The sequence below is a fragment of the Motacilla alba genome, chromosome 1 (assembly GCF_015832195.1).
Source record: "Motacilla alba alba isolate MOTALB_02 chromosome 1, Motacilla_alba_V1.0_pri, whole genome shotgun sequence".
In the NCBI taxonomy this organism is placed as follows: Eukaryota; Metazoa; Chordata; class Aves; order Passeriformes; family Motacillidae; genus Motacilla; species Motacilla alba.
Genome location: NC_052016.1, coordinates 26,335,099 through 26,359,722, shown reverse-complemented (window position 1 = coordinate 26,359,722; position 24,624 = coordinate 26,335,099). Strand labels below are relative to the sequence as shown.

General features: G+C 39.0%; 1 protein-coding gene across 3 annotated transcripts in view; it reads right to left on the bottom strand.

Moving 5' to 3' along the window:
- The window catches only part of ZPLD1 (zona pellucida like domain containing 1), a 112,898-nt gene that overhangs the window by 40,732 nt on the left and 47,542 nt on the right, over nt 1–24,624 (bottom strand). For 2 of the 3 annotated variants that reach the window (XM_038157089.1, XM_038157081.1), the window contains one exon: nt 7,943–8,007. The gene's annotated coding sequence lies outside the window, so the exon portion shown is untranslated. Of the gene's footprint in view, nt 1–7,942; nt 8,085–24,624 lie in introns of those variants that run through there. The other variant, XM_038157073.1, reaches the window with a different exon arrangement.

The following is a 24,624-nucleotide window of genomic DNA, read 5'->3' as shown; positions in this document are numbered from 1 at the left end:
AGATCACACTTTAAAAATCTACCCAACCCATACGCACAAACTCTACTTATGTAATAAATCTTTTTATACATCAAAAAATTATTTTTCCCTCAACAGAACCCGTGCACAATCTCGGAGACAATCACATAAAAGACAGAGAGTCACGTTTGTGATGTAAGCTCGTGGCAATATTATCAGTAGTAAAATATGGAATCCAAGTAAAGTAGATGAAAACTCTTACTAAATAATCTACAAATGTAAACACTAATGATTATAACAATCTTTGAACAGATGCATCAGGATGTGATCTTCTGTCTGTTTTAAAGCAGTATAGCCACAGACCACAACCGTACTTGTAGCTTACAGCTTAAGCTAGCACAGGGGAAGGGAGATCATAAACAAAGCCAACTGTTTTTACACTTTTTCTATACAGTCCACATAATTTTCAGCTTTACTTCCAAACAAAAGTTACTATTGCTTTTTATTATTCTATGCAAGAAGCTGCTCTCTTAAGATGAAAGCCTGCAACTTGCAAGACAAATACATTTGGGAAAACAATTGTGCTTTGGAGAGTTTACTGTCTAGTTTAATTCCAAACATTACAAGTGGGAATAAAAATAATATATGGAAAGAACATACAACATAATACACTAGTTTAAAAAAACCCTCACTAAAATTCATTTTTCTTAAATAAATAACATTTTCAATTTTCTTTCAGCTTTGTATTTCTATTCTCTTTCAGCTCAAGTTCTGGTTAAAGAACTTTAACTAGATAAAGCACTCTCTATAAAATCCATTGACGATTATACACTGCTTCTACTGTAATAATCCTACATTTGTGCCAGAGACTGCATAAACACCCAGATGATAGCATCTGTCCCAAAAGCTTAGTAATTATATTGCAGTCCATGAGAACATGTGGCTTACAGACAGGCCATTCAGTAAAGCCATGAGACCCCACACAGCAGCATGAGCAGTTGTGGTACTTAGGCCCTTGTCTTGGGCAGCAGGGAAAACAGGCCAGATAAATCCCATCCCCAGCCATAAACCCAGCCTCTGCTCCCAGCCTTTCCATGCTCTTACCTGTCACATTGAAGCATCTTTTCTGGGAATGGAAGAGAAATGGTTTAGACCACGAGCAGTCCAGCCAAGATGTGTTCAGGCCTTAACATAACAGAGCATAGGAAGGGGAACAGGTATATTTAGAGATATTTGCTAGGATTTCTTACCTAGTTTGAGAGGAAGCAAAATAATGAAGATAGTATTTTAAGTTTTAAGCAGGACACATCACTGATTATGGGGAAAAGGCAACATTGTCAGTACCGAATGAAGAAGGAACTGTAACATTTAAAGCCACAAAGGATCTTGCAAAGAGCACAGACACAAGTCAGTGCAGAAGAACGCAGCAACAAGTGAACAAAGAAACAGGCAACACTGACACAGGCAGCTAAAACCGCACTTTCACATCCTAGAGGAGTACAAGTAGAACATGAATACACTCAGCAAGCCACCAGACAATGAGGCAGAGCCCCCATCTCTGGAACAAGACACAGAGTGTAATGACAAGAGCAGCCTCATCTGTGTGCACAACGAGGAAAAACTTAGAGATTTCACAGAAGGGAACTGCAGTACTTAGACACTGTCTAGAGATAATCACATTAACACAGATCAATACACTGGGTGTGAATACCAATGTTTGAAAGTAATTCTTCCAGAATTTACCTACTGCTACTTATACTCACATTGTTTCTACACACACACTAAACTGTAGCATTTCCTTATTTTATTTCAAAAATCTACATTAATAGTACCAGGCAAGGGCTCTCAGTAAATAACTCAAATGCTCATATTGGGATAAAATAAGTTCCATAATGCCATTCTTTAAAAAAATATTATGAACTATGAGCAAGAGAAGAACAAAAATGACAATCAGCATAAATACTTAGGCCAGATTTATGACCCATAACTTTGCAAGGACAGATGACCTTGTGGGCAGGTTCTTTTACAGCAGAGATGCTTGTTCTAGGGATATAAAACGTCATGCAATTAATGATTTGAACAGAGTTAGATTTTAACAAGTTTTGTCTGAGTTCATTTATTGACTTAAGTTAGCATGGTAAATTTAGGAAGAAGTATGGGAGCTAAAATAAACCTATAGGAGTAACGATTAGGTCACACAATTTTCCCATGCCCTTAAGAAAAAGGTTATCAGCCAACCTAATACTACAGACCACTTACGTTTTCTATCTAAATATTTGTATTAGGAAAAATATGGGCAGAGACTTAGCTGAGACTTCAGTCTATTTTTATGTATGTGCATTCTTAATATACTAGTAAATAGTTGATGAAGTAGATTTAATGGCTCTACTAAATTAGGGCATCTTATATTTACATGATTATTTCATTACCTGTACCTTTAACTTATTTATCTAGGAGAAAAATTACCTAAGCTTAGATCCAGACTAAGGCCTTTTAAACATTAAGTAGGAGCACAGTAAGCTGGAAGTGCCTATATGTCTTGTGTAGATCAGGACAGAAGGATAAGCATTTGGAAGCAAGCATAGAGGGCAAAAAAAAAAAAATTATTTAATCTGCAAGCAGCACTGGTACAGACCAACTAGCAACACAATCCAGTACTCTGAAAAGAGGGAAGCAGGAAGGTAATGTGGTATGGGCAGTTAAACAAGATTGTGACTACTGTCCAAAAATTCACCTTTCCCAAGACTTTCCATATTTAGCACATTAGCTTTGGTCTCTGTCAAAGCATCTCCCTTCTTCCACATGAGAACAAAACACAAAAGAATCCACAAACTCTGAAGAACATCCAGATGGGAATCAAGTTGAGTTGCTCACAGAACTCACGTGGCTTTTATTCTTGCATGATACACAAAAGCTTGTACCCCTGACCTCCATCAATTTAGTTTCCCATTTTACTGCAACACATTAATGTAGCCATTCTTCTCTTCTCCACTCAGGAGGTGCATACAGGAGACTTCACTGAAGGGTGAGATGTTGTGTTAATGTGGGTAACATGAATAAAATTTGTACAATTCCTCCCTAATTTTAAAATTGTCATAGAAAAAGGAAAATTAAAAAGAAGTTTCCACCAGCTGAAACATTTTTTGGGAATATCATTTCTCCATGCTTTCATACTGCTAAACAACTCCAAGCCTTGTTCTAACACCTCTGAAGCAGTCCTGCAGTATGATGACCTCAAGACAAAACACTGTTTCCACTTCATCTCTTGCTTGGTGGCTGTCACCTTCTCCCCTCCCATCAAAAAGGAAAGCAGTTCATATGCTTCATGTTGTTTTACATGTAGAACTGTTGCAAATACCTTTCTGGCTTGCCTGGCTGGTACCCATTCACTATATTTCATTAACATCTCTCTAAAAATCTTTCATACCACCAGCACATTTCAGGTTTGTAAAGAAGCATTCTGTAGTTGAAAACCCAGTTTTTTCAAGTACTGCATGTCTGTCAAAAGAAATTGCATATATATCATGTTTTAGATTCCACTGTGCAGAAAACCACAGTTATTATACTACTAAAGGTCTTGGGCCATCATAGCATTGTTTCATTATGCTCTGCAAGCAAGATAGCAAGGAGATATTTTCTGTCACAAGCTACCAGAAATACTAACATTATTTCCACCTTAGACAAACAAACAGGCAAATCAAACAGGTTTCCAGGACCTGATTCCTCAGGAAAGCAATGACAAAGACCCACAGTATCTTTGGGCACCCAAGTCAGTCAGTGTCAGGCAGCAGCAAAGGGCCAGCTGCTCGCCAGGTCAAGGCAGCCAGCAGCCCTGATGGCCCTCAGCACCAGGTCCCAGGGTCTGGGACAAGAGGCAGACCTGGTCATGGGATTCATCAGTGCCCCTGGACAAAACAAGAAAGGAATCGGATCCAAGACCCCTCTGGAAGCCACAGGCTGGACCACACCGAGGTGAGCCAGGCAGTGATGCCACCATGCTCACCCAGTCAAACAGAGGTGGGGCTGGGCTGTCACAGCTGGAACAGGGTCATTTTCCACCCATCAGCCACAGATCTGGATCTTTCTTTTCAGTAACATCCAAGGAAATGAGCCTGGTTTCCCGCTGCCTTTCACTGCAGCTGCTACCCATGCCTCCCTGAAAGGCAACAGGCCTCACATGGCCATGAGGCACGGCTGGCTGCTCAGGGAGATGCAGGAGCCCATCATCCCATGGACTAAGCATAGCACAGCTGCTCACCTGCTCCCAAATTTAAGATGCTCATTTCTCTCGCCAAGTAAATACATAAAGATGCACCTCTGAGACTGTGAATAATGTTTGGTTTAATTAATCATCCAAAAGTCCATCTTAGGAATTAGCTACTCTTAATTTATTTTGATTTTTTAAGTCAAATTATTGAATAATCAGAAATATTCTTACTTGTCTTATACCTACCAGTAGGATAAAAACATACCAATGTCATGGACTCCTTATTATGCTGACTAATTACCCAGTTACCAGCCTCCAGATGAATACTCTACTCCATCATCCATTTATTTTCAGCTACAAAGTACCTATGCCAGGGCCCTGGAAATGCTCTCACAGAAACCGGTTAAACAGGGACATTGTACCATGTCAAGTGCTCTTGCTGAGAAGTCTCTTTGCTGGAGTTGTCACTAAACACCTCCAGGAAAAACAAGCACCAATGAAGTAAAGGCACAGTAGAGAGAAAACACCATCAGCAAAAATATCTCGTATAAAAACTCGTATTGTTCCAAAGCCTGCAAAGTACCAAAGTGTAGAACAATCTGCATCTAATGGCAGGCAGAAAAATGACCAGCATCATGTCTTATAAATGCCAAAACCAAAGTTCTGAGTCCTCTATATCATGCTGCATAGCATGAATTCAGTTACTAGTAGTATCTCTACCACAATCAGAAACATTTGTATGTTTCGTCTCTCGGCTGCAATTCAGTCTCAGAACAGCATAAATCTGACTTCTAACTTCCAATCTGTATTGAAGACCAGAGGAACCCCTGTAATGTTCTAGTCTGAGATTTTGGACAACAGAACACCTCCCCTGCTCTTTCTATTTCAGGTTCTAACTCCTCCTTGAAAAGTTGTTGGGCATCTTTTATTTTGTTTTGTAATCTCAGTGCTGGCAGAAAAAATATTAAACAGTAGTCAGAGCTTTGGATCAATGGCCAAAAGCAGGTTTGATCTATGCATTCCCTTTAGGAATTTATTCACCTTATATAAATGGCACAAGTACAGAAACAAATGTCCTTACTTTAATACAATCTTTCACAATCAGCTTTGAGAACAACAGTCTCCTTAAATGGCTACCCCAAACGGTACAATATTCATCAAACACTCCAATGATCAATATCAAATTTATAATTAGATGAACATTAACAAACACGCAATGCTTAGTCATACATTATTAGTGGAGTAAGGCATGCAACTCTTAGTCATACCTCATTAGTGGTTAATTATGTCTCTGGTTTAAGTTCCAAATCAGCACAGAAGCTGAGTGTGGCCAAAGACACAAATGGTAGAACACAACATATTTTGATCAGAGGAAATCTCTCTATTTTGAAGGGACTGAACATGACACTACCCCCCCCCCCAAAAAAACAAAATAAAAAAAAATCAGTTGGCAACAATTAAGACGGAAACAGGCGCATTCTATGTAAATGAGAGAATTTTTTTTATTTCAGGCAAAAGTTAGTCTAACAAAGCTCAGACTTCAGAAATAAATGCAACTTCTTTATGGAACAGCTTTCCTTTGTGAAAGGAAGAGTCTCAAGCAGAAATGTCTCCCTACAGTTTTTGCTGCTGACCCTAGAATCTGAGAATTGTGCCTAATTCAGAAGCATTATAGGAGAATTTATTGTATAGCCTTATTTAAATTTACTCTGCAAACCACAGCATCATATTTTCAACAGCTGACAAAGTGATCATAAAACTGATTGGTTTTTACAGCAATAGAACATTGTCTGCTGGATCTAGCAGCAATCACTTACTCCAAATCTTTTTCAGGCACCAGCTATTAAGTGCTTCGGCTCTATGGAATAGATAAGAGTTCAGACACATACACAAAAAAGGGAAATAATTACAAAAGGAAAGCAAAATTCATGTTCTTAGAGACCAAAAAGATGAGATGAAAAAACCTGATTCAAAAAATTGTACTTCATTATGAAATACCAAGATATTTGAGGCTCAGATAGCTTAAATATATAATGAACAAATATCCTGAATTTTGATACGCTTTAGCTTGAAGTAGAATTGGGAAAATTAACTAGAAAAATCTTACTGCATTTGTTCTTGTTTAAATTTCATTAGCTTCTAGGAACAACTGTGCTCTCAAGCAGGCAGAATACATGAAAAGGATAAGCATTCAAAATCCAAAGAAAAGCCCTGCCAAGCCTCAAAATTAATTCTGCAAACCCAAAAGCAGTTGTCAAAACATGCCTAATTTACAATGTTATACTATTTTTCCATTTGTGAAATGGAAATGTACTTGAAAGACTTCCATATGATAGATACACAACAATTGGCACTAGTAGCCTCACAAGAGAAGTAGCTTCACAAGAGAAGGCAGATACTTAATTTAATTTTCTTAAATCACGATCTTCCAAACACCACTGGAGTTGTGCACACAATACCACACATGTGGTGAACAGCAATAACTCCAGACAGAAATCTGACAGCTGCATTAACTAGAAAGGTACTTTAACGGTTACTTTAAATTTAAATTTCCTGGATAAAAATCAACACATTTTCAAGCAGCTACTTTGAAGGCCAAGTTCTTCATATTCAGGTTCCTTTCACAATACAATCTACTGAAAAAAACCTAAACTGTGGTCAGTAAAGAGCATGTATTTCTTTACATAGAAATATATGGTTGACAATAGCCAATTACATAAACTGGTAAGCTGTATATAACTATAAAATGCAAATACATGTCAAGTACAAGCTCACATGAATAAATTTACAAGTTTTTTTTGTGCATGGCAGCCACTGCTCACACACCCTTGTTGTTTCATAAGAGTATTTGCTTTCTGCTATTTCAAAGAATAAGAAAGCATAGAATATCCAGAGAAGCACCAGCCCACCAGTATCAGCTGACATAGGACTTTAAATACCAGGGAAAATCCATTCAAGTAATGAAATAAACACAGAAACATATCCCCAAATATTAAACTTCTGCTGAGTAGCAGACGAGTGTGGTTCAGTAGCCAGATATTCTTTAAACCCCACATCACTGGGCTGGAAATTCACTCCTCATCTCTTACTCTCCACTCTTATTTCACAGCCTTAACACTCTTTTAATGCAGTTGCTTGTCGATGCTGTGAAAACAAGCATGTGTGCATTCAGCTGCACTGAGCAGAAGATTCATACCCCAGGTGAGAGACAACTTGAAATTCCATTCCCACTTCATAATTACAGCATACATAAATGGAACAAAACATGAAGCAACTCTCCACTCCCCATAACACATGGCAATCCTATATCATCAAAATGTATTCAAGGAAACAGAGCACTAAAAGGATTGAAGTACATTTCCATTCGTCAATATGTTTACAATGCATTCTCAACGGGAGGGCTCATCAAGCTCCTCTAGCAGCCCTTTTATTTTGATTGCTATTATTATTGTCATTATTACAATATGTTTTTCGCAGCCTAGGCAAGTAGCACAAGCACTGATTGATGAGACGGCCCTGCCCAGGCAGAGGAATGATAGCTGCACCGCTTGCCAGCAAGAAATGACACAGCCTTTGTGTAATCTGAAGTGTCTATAACCATAACTATTTGCCACAAGGTGTGAAGGCTGTACTATAGTCTTGGCACCTCTACAGGTCTTTCCCACCATTTTTCCTTAGGAATAAAACAAAAATCCACAATGCTGTTCACCTGCAAGATAGGTAGAGAAAGCTGTTTATGCCACATCCCATGTAAGTGCCCAGTGTTTCATTACTTACAGGCTGTGTTTCCCCTCCAACAGTCAGAGCAAAGGACAGCTTCCTTCCACTCCTTTTTCCTGCTCCTAAACACAAAAGACAAAGCCAACATTTGCAAGGTCTTTCCCAAGACTTTTCAAGATGCTTGCAAAAAGAGGACAATATTTCCTTCCACAAGAAAAGGAGGAAGGAAATATTACCTCCCGTGTAAGTAGATTTTCACAGCTCTCTCACTCTCCCTGCTGGTCTCATGCAATTCAGTGCAAGTTAAGTGCCAGCCAAAGCAGATGATTGCTTCCATGGGAAGAGCCTAGCCCCAGAGATCCAGAACTGGGAAGGTAACTACAGAGTTCAGACAGGCACTCAGAACCTGAATTATCAGGGCTGAGAACCACAGACAGCATTTCTTCTTTTCCCATTAGCTACTGGGAATTGGGCCAGATGCCTATCTTCAACTCACAGAGGGACCAGGCAAAAGCCCTGTCAAGAAGTTGACAAGATGGGCCCTTCTGCAAGCTCTCACATGGAAAACAAAAAGCAAATAAGTGAGAAACACCATCTCTAATGCAGCAGGGACCCTGCAAGGCAAACCCCCAATCATGTTTTCTCTCCACTACTTATTTTCAAGCCATATTCACGCTTCACACTTGGCTTGGACACGATGGTCAAGTTTTGGCCTGAAGCATGTACCTCAAGTCCATTGATTTCATCAAACAGATGCAAAATAAATATCTGCTTTCATGCCTATCAACAGGGGCTTATACAAGCAACATTTCAAATCAAAACTAGACAAATTAAAGTTACAGAATGTTTGCAATATGCTTATTCCGTATTAAAAGTATTGCTCCATAAAACCTAGCAACAAAGTGAAACAAGTATGCCATTAAAAGTAATAATCAACCACTTCCAGTTTGAAAAAATCCAGCATATCATTTGTCCCTTCATGCCCTGAAACAGTGGTGATGATTGTACACTATTTTTTGTTTATTTATTTCAACATCTCCCATGATTAACCTCCATATATTCAGGCAGTCCCAGCCTCTGCACACAAGAAAAATTCATTAATCACTAATTTCATTCTGCCTACAGACAAGACCAGTCTCCCCTAGCAAGCTACATATTGATGCCCATCATTTGGCTACTTTTGGCTACTGAAAGGAGTGCTCTAGAATTTCAAGATGCGTCATTTGGTTTGATTTTCTATTTTTTTTTTTGTTGTTTGTTTGTTTTGGTTTGGTTTTGTTGAGTATAGAAATGAAAATCTGCAAGATTCAATTTTTAAAATCTGAGTTTTAATCAGGTGTGTGGAAGGTGTTGTGTTGCAAACTATGGAGATGGAAGAAGATCAGAGAGGAACAAATGCTGGACATGGGGCCTTCATTTATTTCTTTGTGTTAGGTTCTAGGCCTCACATGATATTCGTGGCTATCATTCCTATGAAAGCAAATTAAATGTGAAGAAGAGGAGAATTCCCTTCACAAATGAGTGCTACTCAAGTCAACACATGATATAGCAGTGTGGCAAGTTTTCACTGACTTCCTTTAAGTGACTCCTGATTAATTGCTTAGAGAGTCCCAGATAAAAGCCAAGATATGAAATAGGTGACAGCATGTTAGGGCATAAGTGGTCTACTGGGAATCAGAATGAACCCCAAATAGCCATGGGGGCTGTACAGTGATATTTTAGCCATGTCACTGTATAGCAAGAAAGTCAAAACTAGGAACTTGCAAATAGCTGATATTCAGCTTAAATATCTCTAAAACTCCAGTTTTAGTAACTCCAGTATAGTTGAAAGTAATTTAGAAACAGCATCATATTAATTCTGAAGTAATCTGAGAAAAGACAACAGTAACTGAGCAGCAAGACATTGAGTTACTTCAATATTCCTAATCTTTTTATCTTCTTTTTTAAAATATAACAGAGCACAACAACTTTTCCTTAGTTACAAACGTCATTCTATTTGGAAAGCAAAAAACAAGAACAAGAATAGTTTCAAAGATCATTCTGCTTTGAATTATCACGCAGAACAACTTTTACATTAGTCTTGGACTAATACAGTGAAATATTTGGACAGCAATCTGTCATTTTCCTGTGATCAGTGAGGGCAACTGCTGTTGTGTCAAACTGCTGTCATGTGACCCGTGCAACCACAAAGAGTGGTCACAGCACAATTCTGCAGTCCAGCTTCTTCTACAGCTGCAAGGGCACCTAAAGACAACAGGATTTTGGTACTAAGGAACTGGCAAGACAGGTAAATGCAGGGCTTTTCTCCTCAGCTCCTCCTACTCCTACGCCTCCTGTCACTCCTACACACATGGATCTCACACACACACACTCCAGTCCTTTACATTGCCTATACTCATTTAGGCACCTCTGCATCAGCTGGAGCCCACAGGAGCACTGCTGAAGTATCCATCTTTGTCAGTGTTGTGGCAAAAATAACACTGGACAACATAATACAACTGCACCCTGCTGTTAGACTGACAATTGGCATTGCAAGTATTCTTGTTCCTGCGCTTATGATCCCCTGGTAGCATTTACGGGACTGACTGCTGGAGAAAATATGAAAGTACAGAGCAGCACATTCACTGGAGGAACCGGATAAGTTCAACAGTATTTGTAACTCCTTTGCAGTATATGAGCTGCTACCTATGGCAGTCGATACATTTGGCACAAAAAAAGGTAAGTAAAATAAAGATGTATACCTAGAAACCCTGCATTATTGATTAGGAACATTCGTTTAACAACTGTTTCTTTGGGATTGTCAAAACTGATGACCTAAAGTAAAGTGCTCACTTCTGAGGCAGTATGTATTGATAAAAGCATAAACCCTTGATGCTATTTACATTTCTGTTTTCTCTACCGTGCTATTTAATGACCCATGGTAGTTCTTAAAAAGGTTATTTTAATTACTCAGATCTTATTCCTTTAAGAAGAAATGTCTTTTGTTGGCAGCTCTTCTAGCTTGGAAAGGTGGAGAAGGAAGATAAGCAGGGAAAAAAGACAGAAATAGACCCAGTCCATTTGTGCAAGTCCATGGGAAAAATCTGTGTCAGTAGGTTTATGTACTTATGATTAAGAATACCATTACATTGCCTATATGGAGAGTAATTTTGCATATGGAACATTCCAGGCAGTCAGGACAGTTCTTAAACAATTTTAATCAATCAATGAGCAGAACTAGAAAAGGGCATCTAAATCCTGTACCTCTATGGTACATGGGAAAGTTCTTTGGGCAACTTGTGCCAGTGCCTCATGACCATTAGATTAAAGAACTTCTTACTAATACCTAGTCTAAATTTCTCCTCTTTTAGTTTAAAACCATTTCCCCTTGTCCTCTCGCTATATGCACATGTAAAATGTTGCTCTCCTTCTTTTTTATAAAGCCCCCTCTAGGATCTGGAAGGCCACAGTGATACCTCCTTGGAACCACCTCTTCTCCAGATTGAGCAATCCCAACTCTGTCTCTCTTCACAGGAGAGAAGAGCCTCACCCCTCTGAACATCCAGCCCTCCTCTGGGCTCACTCCAATCTTTCTTGTGCTGAGGACCCCAGAGCTGGATGCAGTTCTCCAGGTGAGATTCTCACAATGACAGAGTAGAGGGGAGCATCACCTTCCTACACCTGCTGGCCACGCTGCCTTTGATACTGGCCAGGATGTGGTTAACTTGCTAGGCTGTGAGCAGACAGTATTGGCTCATGTCCAGAATTTTATCCATGAAAAGACTCTAGTCCTTCTCTACAGGACTGCTCTCAATTCCCCTACCAGTCTGTGTTCATGTCTGAGATTGCCCCAACCCAGATGCAGCATCTGGCTCTTGGTCTTGTTGAACCTCACAAGGCTCTTGTGGGTCCACTTCTCAGGTTTGTCCAGGTCTGTCTGGAAGGCACCCCTACCACCCCTGAAGCAACAACAGGCAATAAGGGACACAAAAAATAAAACTGAACGGGTAGTCTAAGTATAATAAGAAGGCTGTTTCACTTATTTGGTTAAAACCCTCACATGCCTGGTATTTTTGATCTCAAACCAAATAGTAAGACACATCCCAATCACCACATTTAATCCCAAACAAATATGCTTTGTTGCCTCAGCCAGTGGCTAATTGCCAATTTGTTTCATGAACAAAACCTGACATAGAAAACAGAACCTAGCTATTAAGTATAGAGGGCTACAAAAGAATGCAGGTAGCTTTAAGCTTAAGGCAGAACTGCTCTGCCAGCAAACATCAATGTGCAAAGCAAAATCCCACCTTCTCTAGCTCCTCTTTTGAATCTAACTTTTTTGCAGTAGGTTATCTCCCTCAAGGGAAAATGTATTCCAAACATTTAAGGGCTCTTACAAAAGGCCAGCACTGATCTCTGTGCTTGAATAATATCCCAAATGGACCCTCATTGGTAACACGATAACAAAATCAGTGTTTCAGTCAAAAGAGAAGAGTCTTTCTGCTCCTCTGTTCTTCTCTTTTTGTGCATTGATATAAAGATCAGAGTCACCAGCATGAATAAGATTTAGAATTCTGATGAAAACAATAAGAGATACTAAACACTTTCTGGCCCTCCCAAATTTGTATTCAACCTCTCCCTTTGTTAAAACTGTAATCACTCTCCCATCGGTATTCAAGGGATTTATGCAAACAAGGTCTCTTCTGTCAAAAATCATAGCAATTTAATGCAGTCACAGCCTGTTGGGTTGTGTAGATTACTGGCACAAAGACACAACTTAGTATTCTGATGTGTGTTGGATCTCTGTAATACAGGTCGAACAGTCTTAGTAGACTCCTCAGCCATTTTAGCATAAGATACTGCATCTACATACAACAGAACCAAGGGAAAGTAACAGAAGGTGACTTGAAGCCAAAGTTATAGCGAAATTCAATAATTAAGCTAAAACTCAGCCTGTTGCTTAATTGAATGGACAGTATTTGTTGAATATCCTAATTTTGCTCTCCATGCTTATGGATGCTTTCATCCATTGCTTAAAGATGAACCCAAATAAATAAAAGCCTGCTGTCTTCACCTCTGTATGAGTGCTTTTTGTATCTATTATACATCCACCCAATACCCAAAGGAGGAAAAGGAGTGCATTACAAAGGTCCTAGACACAGGACTTAACTCATTAAATCCAGCTGGAAAAAATCAACACAACGCTCCAGTGGCTTTCTGCCTGACATTCTCACATGTAATACCAGCTCCTCCATCACTCAGGGCCATATCCTGCCTCCTCTGGGCAAGCTGTGCTCTTTATTTCAGGGGGCACAAATTAATCCCTTGAAGTGACATGGACACAGTTTAGCCATGATCTGCCCCCATCACATTATTAACTATAGACAAATCTGGCCATGTTAGAGAAATTCTACCTGCCCTTGCACAGGGGATCATGTCTGTGCTCACCGTCACCTTTTCAAGAACAAAGAATGGATTTCTCTTCCTGGCTTAACACTTTTTTCTAAAATCAGTTTGATGTTCTGAGAGAAAAGGAGGGAAGAAAGAGTTGATTAAAAGCCTTGATGAAAGGCAGGCAATAGAGTGGAGTACCTGCAGTGCTCTGTCACCTCCACCCACTTTCTCCTCAGGCAACCAATGGCCATTACATCATCAGAGCAATCTCTAATTGGCTGCATTCTGGATACAGTTTCTGACCAAAAATACACAGGTTAGATTAAAAAAATGTCATTCCCAAAGCATGTTTTAATTTAGGCAGCATATTGCCAGACAGCTCACAAATATGATCACTTCAGCAACTCCCCTGAGTAAAAGAAAAATGAGTTAAGATCTCATACAAAATTTTAAGACTATATGAGTTAAGATCTTATACAAAAAAAAATGAGTTAACATACAAAATTTTAATACATATTTATATTTAGGTCTCAAAATACACAGAAGACTTCCCTTGACCACATGGACATCTTTTGGGTTCACTTTCCAATATGTTTATGCCACTGAGTCACGCTAGCAGATACAGTTGAAAAAAATAATTTAAGGTGCTTATTTGCAAAAAGCAAGTGTTACACTTAAACAGATCTTGGTGTCAAGATGACTGTACTACTCATGGATTTTCCAAAGGAGAAAAACAAGATTCTATTTGCAGGATGAATCCTTGATTGTGTATTATTTACTCAACTGCAGTACATTAATAGCTGATTGCAAATAAGGACATTGAGGTATATATAGCACATAGCCTTAGTATAGAGAACTCATTCTGCCAAGTGAATTGGGGCCAAATACTTGACTTAGTTAGTATTATTCAAATCTAAAGGGACCAGAAGTAAATCAGGTTCTGTTCCTTACTTCATTCCAGTCCTTATCTCCTCTCCTCAAACACATGACATGCATAATCCAAACACAGCATTCTGTAAAATGAACCTCATTATGTATAAAACGAGCCACATTAGAGAAATCCACAGAAGTGGATAAAAAAGGGTGATGCTTGTCCTTTTTTCATGTTGACTCACAGCTCCTTAGAGCAAAATTCTCATCTGCATTCTGTATCCACAGGCTGCATATTACTGGTCTCCTCACTGGCTGCTCAATGCACTGACGTGATCTAAATAAATCAACGAGTAAAACACACACTATAACAGCTGGTGTCTGTCAAGAGATGTTATTGGGTCTAACAGTATAGAAACACCTTTTTCTAAGAGAAATAAAAAGTTTAGCTGGTTTTCCCTATTAATTGCATTTTCTAGAATTACAAAACATGAATCAAATCCTGCAAACTTGCATTCTCCTCACAAGTGTTGAGAGAAGGTGGGAGTGCTTTCTCTAACAAGTGCTCTCATCACATTGCATTTATACTGCCTTCATTGGACCCCGAAACCTCAATATTCATCAGCTTGGCCTCAGTTTAGCTGCAGAAGTTCCAGCTGCTTTTTAACATTCAGTCTAATTAGGGAAACAAAAGAAGTTTCCTTAGAAGTGTAAGTTAGCTTCAGTGGTGAATAAGATGTTAAAGAGTAGGTGATGGACTCTCTAAAACAGCTTCTCTGATCTTCCAGTACTCCTTTCAAGATCCTAGCTGGTCTGCCCCACTATTAACCTCCCTCCACACTGAGAATTAGCTATTTATTCTCAGCCTTTGTTCCTTCTTTCGAAGGGCCCCCTCCTCTCACACTTTAAGCATGAATTCTCAGCCGTCTTCTATGAATGTGTATAACAAAAGCCTTTTGAAAGTCAAAATAAATTATATCCACTGGTTGGGATACAGAGAAGTCCCTATTTTGACCATTTACATCACACTTTGAAAAACGTGATCCTGATGCAATGCTGTTTTTACTTCAGTCTTATGAGTTGACAGTGGTGTTATGAGTATATCCAAATGACCTCTCCAGCCTCAAATCTTTCTCTCTAGCACTAGCAAAGAGAATTTTCTTTGTCCTCGTGGTGTTCCAGCAAAGTAGTTTTACATAGCTTCAATCTTTAGCACAGAGCATTCCAGCAGTTTGTCTTATAATTGAGAAATAGTTCTTCCTGTCCCAGGATCTCTGTCAAAGAGGTACAACAAGGAAAAAAAATAATGTAATTGGAAACCCATTTAACTTTGTACCTCCTTAAAACATGTGTAAATACAGGAATAAAAAAATAAAAAAAATTAAAAACTCTTACCAAAAAATCTAAACATTGAAATCAGCAAATTGTGAACAAACCCAACAAAGTAACCATGTGCAACACAATCTTTGTTAAAATTGGCAATCTCCACAAAGAAAACAGCAAACTAGCTGAAGGGCAACTCCTTCCACACCCGTAAGGTGTTCAGTAAACCCAGACTGAACTTTATTGACCCAAAACAAATGTAACAGTGAACTAATTCAGTGCCTAAGGACAAAATCTCATTCCCAGCTCCCACACATCACAAAATGTCACAACATTTGGCCACCTTCTATCAAGCAAAAGCAAAATACCATGACTTCTTTCAGAGCAGAATTAAAGGACATTGTCAGTGCTTCGTTAGAAAGCTGGCAAATGTCTTCTTGTTTTGCTCAAAGTCACCCTGCCAAAGCAGCACGGTGGTAAGAGGCTGAATGGAAAAAAATGGACACGAGAGAAGGAACACATACCGTCAGTGTCTGAAAAATAATTATTAAACAATTCTGACTTTCTAACAGAAACAGCAAAGTACTTTGCCATCTTTCTACTCCATTAGAAACCATTTCACTGATCATTGCAATGAAGCCAAGGGACAATACAAGGATACCCGAAAAAAACCTCTAATTTAATTTAAAAAAAGAAAATAAGTGAAACCACACAACCTATTTTAATGGCTCAATATTTGGCATGAGTCTGAGCAGTACATCACACCTGAAAATGGAAACTGCATGAAACCTTAACTTACTTAGCACTATCTCAGAGACTTTGTTTCTGTTTGGACTAGGTGGGGATGATGGGTTTGAGTCACCAGGACTTCTCACTATCCCAAATAAATCTTCTCCAGAGGTTCCACCCAAGCACTGCTGGGGCATAGTCAGTCAGATTTGATGAGACAGGAGGACACAGAATGAGAACTGTTCAACCAGATCTGAGGGGAAAAATCAGACTTCCTACAGCATGACAGGGTGTTACAGTAAAGCAGTGGCATGGAACATTGCATTCAGGCTGGATAATCAAATAAAACTGTCATTCAAGACTTACTATACTCCTGTGTATAGTTATCCATTATCTGCAGCAAAACCTGAACTTACTAAATTACTTCATATTTTCAGTATTATGCTGTTGTTTATTACAGAGCAATATGAAGGAATGCAGAAAGAGTAATTTTCTACTAATACTGAACAAGGAACATTATTAGATTAAGGACAGAACATTACCCTTGCAGCTTTTCTCTCAGCTTTGTGCCATTGCAGAACATGCAGTTATATACTTCTCCCTGATGCCTCCTGCCACAGATTTAAAGAACCAAGGCAAATCACTCCCATCACTCTTCTAAGGCTGGGGAAGAGGCAGAGAAGGAAATATGTTAATTTTGGTAAGATACCAGAAAAGTACATTGGTGTCATATTCCTTCCATCTGCAGAAAACAAAAGGCTAGCTGGTTCCCACCACACACCTATAAGATGAGACAGGCAGAAATGCCCAATGATAAATGGGGGTTTACAAAAAAGAAAGAAAGATGAAAACTGATACACATGTAATAGCAGTACCTGGGTAATGGACAGGAGGGAAATCATGTTTCAGACAAGGCCCCAGAAATCCCTTTTCGGCGTTTCAAAGACAATGCATAAGTTGGCAGGTGGGGGACACACAAGAGCCTGGAGTCTCTGCTATTATTCCTCCAGTTCCAATCTCGCAAGAGCAGAAGCCCCAGGGCAGGAGTTTAGTTACCAGCCTTTGCTCACAGGTTGCTCTTCTGGTTGTTCATCAGTCTGTCACAGCTATTCAGTGCTTGCAAGAGCCCAGTGCAGAGGCACACAGAGAATGGAGAGCAGTGGCACAGGCATTGCAGAAGGATCTGTGCAGGCAGTCTTATCTCCTTGACTTCCTACAGTCACACCAAGAGAGCAACAATCATGATACACGACTCTCTGGTCCCCTCAGCTTAACTCTCTGAGGCAAGTGGGAACAAAGTAGAAGAGGGGCAGAGAAGCCAAACCAGATCCCCTTTCCTAAGTGGAAACCAGCAAGGTCATCTCAAACCCTGACAAGCTGTATTCTACTCTCCTATGGGAACTCTGTCCGTATTTTTATGATGAGGAAACAGCTCTGCATGCAGCTGCCAGTTATTTTCATTTAGCCCCAGCATTTGGCAATGCCCACATGTGAGACTCTGCAAACAATCTTTTTACTGAGTTTCCATGTGTTTACAGGGTCATTATTCAGAAGCTTTCTGATCAGACAGCATTGGAAGTTACATCATTTGCCAACTGTATTTGGAGTGCTCAGTATCTGTGAAGAACAGGTATGTGGTATAATCAAAACTCCATAGAAATAAGGATTATTTTTCAACTTTAACTAAGCATTTTTTGACTTTTGGCCACTTTTTTGATTGAACAATGAGAGAGTTCTGCAGTGAAAACCTTCTCCAACCTTCAAGTCCTAATGAAGACTTCTTATTCCAAGATCTTGGATCAGGAGAAGACAGGCATACCCAGGTGAATGTTGCCTCAGGACGAGAAAAAATTTACACTGCGTTTCTCACTGTGAAGGGCACAGGAGGAAGCCACAAAGACAAGCTAGCAAGGGCAAAAGTCTGATCAGCCTCTGATGTGGATAACCTAAAAAAATATAAAGACTTGGATAACAGCCCGCAGGCAGAACAGGAGGTTTATATGGCTAAAGGATCCAGAATTATATTTAACACACTATAAACACAGCCTGCAATATGGGCAATACATCTTACCCACTTTGGCACTGACTACTGCCACTAAAGTACAACAAAGCTGGATTCAGACAACAGGGCTCTTATAAGACCTACAGTACCCTTGGGCTGCCCCCAGTGCCTTAAGGGAACTCAGAAGTGAGGGAAGTCCATCCTTCCAAGAGACCTTAACAGAATAAAACTGTTCCTGGCTTTCACACAGAAAAAAAAAAAAAAAAAAAGTCTTACATTGTTTCAAAAATTAAAACATGGGAACAGAGACAGGCAGGGAGATATCTACAGCTACTGAACTTGTATCACAAAGAACACAAGAGATGAAAACTGAAAAGAACAAAGTTTCTGCCAAATGGAAGTAATGTGAAACTGTTACAAACTTCTATCTGTAATTTGCAAGAAAAGAGATGGGACATACCAAAGCAACAGACAGAAAAGTTGAGAGTTGCTCTATGTGCTATCAGTATACTGCAAACCCTAATAAAATATGGGCAATGTGTACTCTACTGTCCTCTGGACTTTTCTGATTGCAACATATGTTGGAAATGCACATCTGCTCTTTACATAAAATGGATAGTACGTACTTTAAAAGCAAATGTGAGGAATTCACAGGGTAGAAGTTGATTAACATTGAGCTCAGCACATTAATTTGTCAGCACAGTGCCACGTGTCTGACTCACACAGTCATGCTGGTGCAACATTCTTTAGGTCCATTGCTGTGAGCCTGGAAATTGAACATCCATTTAGTGCTAACAGTAACAACATCTCCAGCAAGTAGCTGCTGGGACAAATGAATACTTCCCACTGAAATATTTGGCTTCTAGAAAAAGCATTTCTTCCCTTTTACCAGGTTATACATATCTCAGTCTCATTGGTATTACAGAAAAAAAGAAACTTGGATTGTGCAAGAATCTTTCAAACAAAACTGTGTTACAATTGTGTGGCAAAAAGTAGATGCATGAATCTGTAACAGATTAAGAGGGCACATATTTCACAATTTATAGTACTCACAATATGCAAACATAGCGATGAGCACTTGGGGTACAGTTTCCTGCCTAGGAAGTTTTTTACATAAGGCTTTTTAAGTATTTTCTATCAAATTCTTTTAAATATTTTCTTGTCAGTAATATATCTACTCCCTAATGTTGGAATTCTCTACAAGTGGGTATTTCAGCAGATCACTATTATGGTCAATTTTTCCTTGCCTACAACACAATTAATTCTACCTCAGGAAAGAGGAATTGCCCAATTCTGTAGAAATTGTAACAGAGGTTATCATTATTACTATTAAATAGAGATGTCAGACAATAGAAACCCCAACATGATAGTAGAAACAATGTGTCCGTTTTTTTGGGGTTTTCTTCTTCATTTTGAGATATAATCCCATGACTACAGAGTGTCAGGAAACTACTTCAAAGAGCTACATGAAAACAAGCAATCCCCTCTCTTAAAAAACAAAAATAAAAACAAACAAAAAAACCCAACAAAACCACATCACCAAAACCCTCAATATTTTGCAGAAGTATCATTCCTACTCTTCCTCTTTTCAACGAAACTGTTAGAAACCTTGAAACCCTAGGTTTAATAAAGTTAGTCATAATTATGCAGCTCCTGTTTTTCAGCTCTATTAATCCTGGATGGAAATGTTCAATTATTTCATGTTTTTTATCTAGCTACAGTTGTTTCTAACATACATCTAGATAGATAGCAGCACCCTCTTTCTTTGCGCTTCTCAATATTGGATGCAACATTCCCTTTTAGGAAAATCTCTGGGTTGGGACAGCACTGAAGAGACACAACAGTCTGGCTTCCTGAGCTCTACCCAACTTCTGATAAGAAGGCTGGATTGAAAATAATCGCCCATGCAGGAAAACTACCTTGAAGTCCGGAGATGAACATTCAGAGAAGAAAATTAACTTGTAGACCATCAAGGAAAACTACCTCTCAGTAGTCTGGCTCACATTTTGTGGAATTTGCAGTGTATTGCACAAAAATATTGCTTTAACATTTAAAGAGTCTAAAAAGCAAGTTTTTCTAGATAGAAGTTCTCTCTTTAAGAAAAACAGGTAGCTGGAGACTACCACAATAGGGAGAGATAAAAAGGACAGCAGGAGCTGACAAAGCTTACAATAGCTAGAACCACATTGCCACCATATTATATTAGGTTTATTGATCTAATTCCATCCTGTACCATGATAAACCTGAAATAACAGCAAATAAGAGCCACACTTGAAGCTAATTTCATTTTACAAAACATACCCCACCAGGATGCTATACATACAGAAAGTCTGTTTGAAGACAAACTGCCAGGATGATTAACACTGGAAAAGATAGTATTTCCTATCTTATTATTGGCAGGTACTTTTTTAAAATGTATTTTATAGAATTACCTCAATATTTTTGTTGTATGTACATATATGTGAATATAGCACATGTAAAGCATTTATATGTACATCATTTAGTTATATTCCCATTTAAGAGTTCTTTCCTATTTAAGAATTGAATTAAATTTTTTAATGCAAAAAGTGCATGTATTTGTAGACTGATGGGTAAATAAGTTGATGTTACTAAGTGCAAAATGAGAAGTTTTATATATTTCTAAAAATATGTGAATTTTGAAACTTGCAGACTATCCTAAGAGAGAAAAGAGTCAGTCTACTTACTTTTTCTGAGTAAGTGGGCCAGTGCTTCCAAATCTATTTTTACTTTGTTGAGTCATTCAAAACCAAATCCATCCTCTACAAACATCTTTGTTGTTTGCAAATTACTCACTGAATAATTTATATGAAGGAAATTCACCTGAATGAAGGGTTTGTCTGCGAGCTTGTTCACTTTTACTGTTCCCTGCCTATTATCCAATATGTTTGAGCAGGTTCCCAAGCCACACAACTTTATTTCTACTCCCCAAGTGAATGAGTGAAACTTTAAGCTGCTATATCCATACAAGAGGAATAACAAATCATGAATCAGGAACAGCCAATTTTGTTTTCTAGTGAAAAGCCATCTTTACCTAGCTGTTTAGGAGCTGACAATATTCCCTCAGAAAGCACATCAAGAAGCATGACTCATGAACCACAGCAACAGGGCAGGCAGGGTGCTCCATCAGAAGGCAAATCTCATTTCAGACACAGGCAGAAGGGCAAATGCTACAGGGGGCTCTCAAAATGGGTTTTTTGGGGTTTTTTTCTGAAGGCCAGAAGCACCCTTCAGACCACTGACCTCCCTAACAGGACAAAGGCAAGACTTCACATTTTGCAGACATTCATAAGCAGGTTTTTGGCATCCCTTTGACCCCATGGTTCTTTTGTGCCTTATTACTGCTGTACTGTACAAATCATGAATTGCAAGACCCCGTCCAAAATAAGTTCTCCAAAAGCTCACCATTGTTTTCAAATGGCATGGCCATTTCAAAACTATGGAATAGTCATCAAGTAAGATAGTTTCTAAGATTTCTACCCAAGCTGAGATAGAGATGGACCAAAGAAGAACTGAACTGAGGCCGTGGAAGGGACAGGAAGGGAGCAAGATGACACAAAAAGCCATGCACTGTTCAAAACCATGGCTCAGTTAAAAGTCAGGTAATTGTTTAGGAAGACTGGCCAGAAGACCTGGTCTGCACAGACCAGCCAGCTTTAAGGTAGATCCTGCCTTGCTGTAACTACTGTGGCTCTCAAGCCTGAGAAGCAGCAAGCACTTAGTTATTCTGCAGTAAGCAATGACAGCAACTCCAACAGTCTGCTGCATAAAGAGGACAATATTTTGCACTTGTCAGGGTTATGTCCACCCAGTAGAAAAAACACTTGGGCAGTGTCATCTACTTGTCACCCTGCCTCAGAGCCTTCATTTGCTTTTGATCCAAATTCAGACTGCACCACAAGAAAAAATTATGTGTAGAATATGATTAGTAAAATAATCAACTTTTATGACCTGAATGCTACACACAGGGTCCATTGAAATAGCTACATTACACTTCTGGATTATCCTTCCTCTTTTCCTTTTTGCATGCATATAAAAGAAATTTTTTACACTGGAATCATGTAATACTACCAATACTGACTTCCTTTTCAGCCCACAGAGATTAACCATCCCTTGAGGATTGTATTGACCCTGGCTTTGCTCTCACCACTGTTTACCTCTCCAGTCAATGAATCTTGATGCTGATTACAACAAAGTCAATACCTGCTTATTATAGTTAGGATAAGAACCACTGAGAAGGTTTATGAACACTAGTTTGGTGTCTGCCAAAACTACCCTAGTTAAGGGGTCAGTCAAGGTTTCATTGTGTCTGTCTTCTTTTCTAGTAAAACCTGTCTCAATGAAAAAATGCCAGTTGAAGACTCAATAATCCAGTCTGTTCTTATAAAATAAGCCCTGAAATGAATATTTTACTGTTTAAGATACATTCATTAGTATACAAATTCAAACACATAAGCCCAGACTTCATAATTTGGAGGTTGTGTGTATTTGTTGTGGGTTTTTCAATAGTTACTGCAACTTTTAGGATTTAATTCAAGTCTTCTTTGTATTAAATGTCAGGTGCTGGTCCCCAGGGTAGGTAGCTCATTTAGTTCTATCTTCCCATTTAATTTTATTTTTTATTATAGATTTAAAATGAACTCCAGAGCTCAGTTGTTCACAACTTTTCAAAGAGAGCTTCGAAAATTGTCCAAGTAACATCTTTACAATCCTAACACCAGAACCCACAAAAATCCATGCATACATCCAAATCCTGAGCTAGGATGAAACAAAATAATGAGAGTTTATTTTGGAGGAAAAATATCAGGGAAGAATTGTAGCTCAGTAAACCTTGAGAAGAAAGGTGTGATGACCATGCAGCTTTGACCAAATTTGTGGCAAACACACAGACATTCTCAGTTATGCAAACCAGGGGTGTCCTCCCTTCCTGCTCCTGCTAACAAGATCTGTCCTTACTGTGCAGTTAAGTTTACTGGCAAATTTATATTAGTTTATGTTTTATTCCGTTAAGGTATCATAAGTGTCTCAAAGCCACAGACAACAGCTAAACCTACATTAGACATCCTAGTTCGTGCATTCATTGAATGCCAATTCAGACAAGCACTATCAAAATTCTGAAGACCTTCCCCCTTTACTAATGCCATAGGCATGTTCATCTCCATTGCAGTCAGCAACTCTTGTCTCTGCCCACTCAGCCAAACGACTGAGAAATCCTCGGCTGAGCTTTCATGAGCATTAAGATGTATAAGACATGGAAGCTTAAAGCAAAGGTCATCAGCACAGCTTTAAGAGAAACATTTCAAGTATTTTCTGACTATCTCCTTCATAACTGCCTTAAAAATCCGAGAATCTACAGGGAAGGTGAAGTCCAAGCTTGGACTTAAGGTCCTTGGATAGGCAAGGACATTGAGCATGGTTGGGCTGCATTTCTCACAAGGTCCAACACCTTTCCAGAGGTTGCAGTGTTTCTGCAAGGCCTGGTGTTTGCCTTTGTTTAATCACCTGCCCACTCTTGAGTCTTGTTCCTAGAGGAAGAAAAGGCTGTTCCTAAACTGTCTGTTACAGTTAAACATAAAAATTCAGAATAGATTTTTCTAGTCAGTTAACCACATTCTTGAGGGAAAACATAAGGTAGTATGATTATTAAAGAGCACTCTCAGTAATAGTCACATCTTTATTGTGTCAACCCTTTGCCAAAAAAAAAAATAAGATTTATAGTAAAAGCCACTTACATTTCTTCTTTGCAGAACCAAGCCATCTGCCTCCAATATACCATCGGCCCCTGCTAGATGAATTCACACATATTTTAAAGCCCCAGAATAACCATTAGAATGGAAATTGGACAGCACTTGTCATTTGTAAAGCTTTCTTAACTGGAGAGGCTTCCCATTTGTTCAATTAAATGTTTGCATGTGCAATACACTTTATGAAATTTATCCCAAAACAGTGAGGACTGAAATAATCTTGGAGGCAGATGGCACAGCTGTTCCATTTAGAGCTATCTTCAGCAATATATGAAGTGATGGACAGGACGGGGAAGTAGGAGTGAAAACTTGGTACAATGAAAAATATTGTCCATGGATTTTAGCAATAAACAAACCATTTCAGTGCCTCTCTTCCCTCCTCTATTGTATGTAGCTGCATGACTCACTTGAGTTTATCCAATTAGAAAATACCCATTTAATTCAAGAAGTCAACCACTGAAGTCATGTCAGGTTTTCCCCTAAGAGAATCCATCCTTCTGCCTTGAAATCTAGGGATCTGAAAAGGGAGTCTGAAAATATGTCTCTTACACAAGGAGGCAGATATTTCTATGGGCTGAGGAGACAGCCTGCATGCAGAAGTGGCACAAATACCAATAGGAATAGGGAGCAAGTTTAAGCTGCTGCTTATTTGCATGCCTCTCACACAGCAGAAATCATTG